Source organism: Crocuta crocuta, unplaced genomic scaffold, assembly GCF_008692635.1.
Source record: "Crocuta crocuta isolate KB4526 unplaced genomic scaffold, BGI_CrCroc_1.0 scaffold275, whole genome shotgun sequence".
NCBI classification, from domain to species: domain Eukaryota; kingdom Metazoa; phylum Chordata; class Mammalia; order Carnivora; family Hyaenidae; genus Crocuta; species Crocuta crocuta.
The window spans coordinates 1,264,322-1,271,180 of record NW_027530497.1 but is presented as its reverse complement, the minus strand read 5'-3'; the positions used below and the strand labels follow the sequence as shown (position 1 = coordinate 1,271,180).

General features: G+C 45.4%; 1 long non-coding RNA gene across 2 annotated transcripts; it reads right to left on the bottom strand.

Moving 5' to 3' along the window:
• Positions 1-538: 538 nt before the first annotated feature.
• Positions 539-2,815, bottom strand: LOC144233657 (uncharacterized). 2 transcript variants are annotated; one of them, XR_013335726.1, is made up of 3 exons: positions 2,340-2,815; positions 2,144-2,261; positions 539-683 (listed from the first exon to the last, which is right to left on the bottom strand). It is a non-coding gene; the product is annotated as an uncharacterized LOC144233657 (long non-coding RNA). The 2 variants fall into 2 exon arrangements; XR_013335727.1 differs by lacking the exon at positions 2,144-2,261.
• Positions 2,816-6,859: the final 4,044 nt, after the last annotated feature.

Here is a 6,859-nt window from a genome sequence, read left to right as displayed (position 1 = left end):
CATTTATATTTCAGAAATCTCTATGTTTAGATGNGCCAGGGGGGTAATTGAGAAAAGGCAAGCTGTGTTCTTTACATTTCTCTAAATTTTAATTTTTTTAAGCAATAAATGAAGAAAGTTTAAAAACATTCAATGGGGTCTTTCATTCTTTACAGAGAATTTTTTAAAAATAAGGTACATTTTTATTTGAAAATATATATCTAGACCCCAAAGCATTGCCACAAAACAGTCTTATTTGCTTTCAAAGTGGGAAAATTTCAGAGTTCCAGTTGAGTATATGCTAAATTGGTCTTCCCTGAAGTATTCATGTCATCCTCAGGGACAACACTCCGCTAAGATTCTCTTATGCCCGTGAATAATCTCGGGACATGTTGGGTGGGAGCTCATGCAGTTCAATGGTTAATGGGGCTCCTGGTGGACTCTTTCTAACAGCTGTTTGAAAATTTTAACAGCAAGGACAGAAAAGGCAGTTATCAAGCCATACATTGTAATGTATGCCATACATTGTAATGACAGTAATAGTCGTAATAACAAAAGCTATTGTTGCTGCCATTTTTTATTTTTAAACTCCCCGAGGCCAAGGCCGTGTCCTGTGCAAGAAACAAGTGCATCTTGTCTACTTTGTATCTCCAGCAGTGAACACAGTGCCTGGAGTAGGGCTCCATGAACATCTGGGTAAATATCTGTTGGTAGAATGAGTGAAAAATCTATTTAGATTCTGACACGTTCACCACAAAGATGGTTTACCCTGGTAATGCTGCTTCAGGAGTTTTAAAGCAAAAGGATACTTAGTTGTCCGAAAATTAATATTAACGATTTCTTTTAGTTGTTAGAAAGCCTGGCAGATCCTTCTTTCTGATTCTGCCTCAAGGCTGCCAGGTGGAGGGCAGGGCCTTGGGGCCGATCTGGAAAGGGGATTCCTCTTACAGTAGCAGCTGAATGGTGAGCCTCACCACCCACCAGACAACCTGCACACAGTGGCCCCATGACAACTCTCTCCCGACATCCCAGGGTGATGTTTCCTAACTTGGGGATTGACACAGGTTTTGAACTTTTTCTTTAAAAATATCTACTGCAGGGGCACCTGGGTGGGTCAGTCAGTTAAGCCTGACTTAACTGAGATTAAGATCGGACTCTTGATCTCAGCTTGGGTCATGATCTCGTGTTTTGTGAGGTCGAGCCCTGTGTGGGGCTCTGCACTGACCACGTGGTGCTTGCTTGGGAATCTCTCTCCCTCTTTCTCTGCACCTCCCCCACTTGTACGTGCACATGTTCTCTCTTGCTCTCTTTCTCTCAAATAAACTTAAAAAGTACCTACTGTGTCTTTAGTTTATTGTCCTAAATGTCATAATCAAATCATTCTTTGTATGCACATGTACCCACATTCTTTAACTTCTAGATAGAGGCCAGAGCTCCCCACTTCCTTCCCTTTTCAGGTTGTCTGTGCTCTACTTTCTTGCCATAGATGGTTCTGAGGTGGTAGGACTGTCTGGTCGAGGGGGCAGTGGGGAGGGGTTCTTCAGGATTAGGGGATGGCCACTGGGGAATAGCTGAGAGCAGTGTAGACTGCAAAATCCTGACCCTTGACTAAGGCTGAAAGTCATGGCTACAGGAAGTCCTCAAATTTCAGTGATCACCCAGCTCACCAGGGCCATGACCTTGCAGCTGTTCAGAGGCAAGCAGCCAGTGTGCCTCTGGCCACAGAACCCCAGGGCCCTAAGCACACCGAGAGGATTCAAATAGTTCCAGTCCTGCCCATTTGGTAGCACCCTTAATGATAGGCTTTTTGGTGATTCATTTAAATAGAATCATTCTTAGGAATCTCTTCTAATTATCCCAGGGTCTGATGAACCTGGTGTTTGGTTAAAAAAATTTTTTTTAATGTTTATTTATTTTTGAGAGACAGAGAGAGACAGAGCACAAGTGGGGGATGGGCAGACAAAGAGGGAGACACAGAATCTGAAGCAGGCTCTAGGCTCTGAGCTGTTAGCACAGAGCCTGACGCTGAGCTTGAATCCTTCAACCGTGAGATCATGACCCGAGCCTAAGTTGGATGCTTAACCTACTGAGCCACCCAGAGCCCCTTGGTGTTTGGTTTAGAATCTTCATCTACTTGGTCATCCCAGGGCTGCCAGCGCCTCACCTCACTTCTCTGCTTTGCTTCCAAGGAGCTGTGTAGAAATCCTGTGTGTGAAGGGAATCCCACTGAATGCTCCCGGTGTTTGAGGAAATCTGAATCCCAACCCCCTAGTTCTTTATTGCTGTGAAACAATATTACCACAGACTTAGTAACTTAAAACAACACACATTAAAGGCGAAGGGGATTAAGAGGTACAAACCTCCAATCACAAAGCGAGTAAGTCACAGAGATGAGAAGTATGACATAGGGAATATGATCCATAATACTGTAATAACGTTGCCCGGTGACAGATGGTGACGGCACTTATCATGGTGAGTGTTGCATAGTGTATAGGATTTTTGAATTACGTTCTCGTATGGCTGAAACTCATATAACTTTATACACTGCTATATTTCAATAATAAAATAACTTAAAACCCCACCTATTTATCATCTGACACTTTCTGTTGGTCAGCGAAGCTGTGCCCTTTACTTTGGGGTCTCTTACAAGACTATAAGCAAACCGTCACCCGGGGCTGGGGTCTCTGAAGCTCGACTGGGGAAAGATCCTGTGGCAGGTGGCCGGATGTCATTCCTTGCAAGGTTGTTGGACTGAGGGCTTCAGTTTCCTGGCCACGGTTGTCCGTGGCAACCCCTTATTTCTGGTCACGTGGTGTCTCTGTGGGACAGCTCACAATACAGCAGCTGGCTTTACCAAAACTGCCCTGGGAGACGGTCTGCTAGCCAGATGGAAGTTCCAGTCCTCTGTGAGGTCATGGGGGCGTGGCCACCTGGGCTGCATTCCATTGGCTAGAAGTACATCACAGGTTCCGCCCACACTCAGTGGGAGGCATGGATACCTAGAGGCAAAACGCATGGGGCCATTTAGAGTCTGTCCACCACAGGGGTCAGCAAACTTCTATAAAAGGCTGGAGAAGACACATTTTAGGCCTGCAGGTCAGAGGGTTTCTGTCAGATCTCTGCCCTTGTAACGCAAGGTCAGCCGTAGACAGGCCATTAACAAAGGAGTGTGTTTCAATAGAACTTTATTAATGGATGCTGAAATTGAGTTTCATATCATTTTTACAGTCACAAAATGTCATTCATCTTTTGATCCCCCCCCCCCAAAAACTATGTATCAATATAAAACCATTTTTCGATTGTGGGCCATACAAAAATAGGTAGGGGGCCAGATTTGGCAGGTAGGTCATAGTTTTTGCCATCCCTGCCCTAGTCTATCAGGAAAATTAAATTTTTGCATATCAGATTTTCTTAATGGGAAGGACTCCAGAACTGCAGGCTGTAGGGCGACCTCTCTGCAGGTGGTCAGCTTCTGCAGTTGGGTTTTAGAGATGGTTCAGTTCCTAGACTCTACCCCCACTCTGGTAAAGAAGGGAGACCGCCTCACATTTGCCTAATCTGAGTACCCCCTCACATTCACCCTGGCAGGCCAGCCGTGGAGAAATGTGTATTTGTCCTGAACTGACTTGTCCTGCAGATAGAAAGCATCCTCTGACCAGCACATACAGGCCATTGATAGGGACATACAAGTCCAGAGGGGCAAGGTGACTTCCCCACTACTGGGGCTGGGATTGGACTCTCAAGGTCACTTCCCGTCTCCCATGTCAGTCCACGCTGCTCTTTTCTTGTTCTCCTTCCCTCCTTCTCTTTCCTAACCCAGCCACCAATCCCTCAAGCAGACTGAGTTCTCTGAGGCCTGATGGACCATCTCCCTTTCTCCTGCCTGCCCATCCCCTTCTCACCCCTACCATTGCCTGGGGAGTAAGGGATGGGGCCAGGTGCACAGTAGGTTGGAGGGGGAGGGCGGCAAGCTCTCATGGAGACCAAGTAAAATCCAATGGATATCTATTAAAAAAACCAAACATTTTCATAGTGTTCTGTATGAATGTATACTTCTTGAGCTGCTGACTTTGGAGCCGCAGAAAATGTTTGATGCTGTCTGTCCTCCGTGGACTTCCCTTTGACCTGGAGGGGGTAGTCCCACATGACTGTTAGCTTTCAGTTTGTGAATAATAAATGAGTAGTTACTCAGTGAAATTACACCCAGGGGCTTATAATAGTTTGTCTACTGTGATCTTTTAAAACATTAATAGCATCATGCCTCCCCCTGCTTGATATCCTTAGAATAAAATGCAAAGTCCTCTCTGTAACTCACAAGCCCTGTCTGACCTGGCCCTGTGAGCTTCTTTGACCTCTCCTAACCTTGTCTTCACATTTTCTGTAGTGTCCCTTTGTTTCCCTAACAGCCAGGCACATGCCAGCCTCAGGGCATTTGCACTTGCTGTTCCCTCTGGCCAGAAGGCTCTTTCCTAGGGCTTTTTGAAGGGTTAATTCCTCCTCATTCAGGTCAAGATTTAAATGATGCCTCCTCCAAGGGGCCCCCACCTATCTCCCTTCTGCAGGAAGTCTGTTAGTTCCTCCGCATGCCTTCTTAGCCCCTGTAATCATTCTCTTTGTGGGTTTATCGGCTTTTTCTCATTTCCTGCTACATCACTAACACTTTCCATAGAACCTGGCTCTTGGGGATGACTCCATGAATATTTACTAAAAGAACCCAAAAATGTTTCCTTTCTCTCATAAGAAATAATTGCAACCCCGATGTCCTTTGGTGGTCACACAAACCAAAGTATGTCTTCTTCATCAATCCTACTCAGCAAAGAAAAGGTACAAACTACTGATACACACAGCAGCTCGCATGGGACCTCAAGGGGATTATGCTGCTCAAAAAAAGTCAACTTGAAAGGTTACATACTGTATGTATGTATATAATATATAATATATGTAGGTATATTATATAACACTCTTGAAATATCAAAGCAATAGTGAAAGAGAGGAGATTAGTGTGATTGTGAGGGGTGGGGGCCTAGAGTCCAGGGAGAGGATGGGAACATATGAGGGGGTCACATGAGGGGCCTTGTGGTGATGGAGCAGCTCTGAATCTTGATAGTGGAGGTGGTTAAACAAAGCTACGTGTGTGATAATTGCAGAGCTGTATGCACACACACATACAAATGAGTGCTTGTAAAACCGATGGGATCTGAACAAATTCTGTGGATTATGCCAATGTCAGTTCCCTAGTTTGAGATTGTACTGGTTACACTCCCCATCCCAGGGAGGCTGCGTGAAGGGTGCATCGACCTCTCTACACATTGTCTTTGAAACCTCCTGTTAATCTCTGTACACGTGGCTTTTGCAGCCTCCTGTGAATCGACAATTGTTTCAAAATAGAAAGTTCAGAAAATGTTCTGCACCCGTGGAAAAAAAAGACAAGTTTAAATTTTTTTCAAAATTATTTTTATCTTATTTTTGAGAAAGGTAATGAGTGAGGGAGAGGGGCAACGGAGAGAGAGAATCCTAAACAGGCTCACACTGTCAGTGCAGAGCCTAACATGGGGCTCAAACCCACGAACCTTGAGATCATGACCTGAGCTGAAACCAAGTGACAGATGCCCAAATGACTAATCCACCCAGGCACCCCAAGTTTTAAATGTTTTTAATATTAAATCTATTTCTATAGGCTCTATTGTTATTGCCATTGTGATATGAAGTATATCTAGCTCAATTAAAAGCCTTTTTCAGAATGAATTGATCAACTTGTTTTGCCTCTACTATTCATAGACAATTCTTTTGTCTTATTTTGGGGTTGGGTATTTCTCCCTGGTTAATACCTGACATGGATAGAGCTTTACAGATCACACAGGTCTCTCACAGGCATATTTCACTGGAGACTATTAGTACTAAGGCAGTACTTTGATTGGTATCTCCATTTTATAGATGAGAAAACCAAGGCTCAGGTACAAAATGGTATACCTTAACTAAGAGGTAGAGCCTGACTGACTCAGGGCCCAGGTCCCCTAATTCCAAAGGTCCTCTCTTCCCCTTTTCCACCAATGACACAGGTTTGAGTACCTGTTTGGAGATCCCACATTCATCTACATTTATGCCAATATCTAGACACTGGAGCCTATACCTTCTTTCCTCTAGAGGGGCGGTGGCCTCCAGCCTCAACCAATTCCAAGAAGCTAATTAGCACTTCTTTTTACAAAACTCAAGGTGGACTAAGAGAGAAAGAGACTCTGTTGGTTGTTGCTCATTTGCGGATGTTTCCCTTGCAAAACCACATCAAAGCAGGGAAGCCCACCATGGACTTGGCCGGAAACCAAAGCTCCGCTGGCCAATCTGAGAAGCGGCAAGTTCCGTCAGGCCGAAAACCATTTTATCTTCTGGGCCCAGATTCCTCGCTTAGAGTTGATGGAGGCGGAGCCTTCCCCAAGCAGCAAAGCTCTCCTGAAGTCCCCAGCTCCCTTAGGGAGCCCCCAACTTAGGAAGCCCTGCCCTGTGCAGGCCTGGCTGGGGCGGGAGATGAGCCTTCCAGCGGCCCCCACATGGTCACGGAGTGCCTCCCAGCTGCAGAGCACCGTCCTATTCAGGTACTGAGCAATGAAAATGTGTTTTCATCTTCCAGAAAGGCATCACGAAAACACATACTGGTTTTGAGGGAAGAGATACAAGAGGAGTCGCCCTCTCAGGTGCTGAGCGTGTGTGCTTGAGGGCGCTCTGGGAAACACACAGTAAAAATGCCATGGGTCCTCCTGCCCCACCCCACACAGCTCTCCAAGAGATTCCAGCATTCGGAACACACAGAGAAACATTGCAGATCTCCCAGGGAGATGTCTAGATTAGATTTGAAGGAAGCACAGGATTTACAGGATACAGGGAT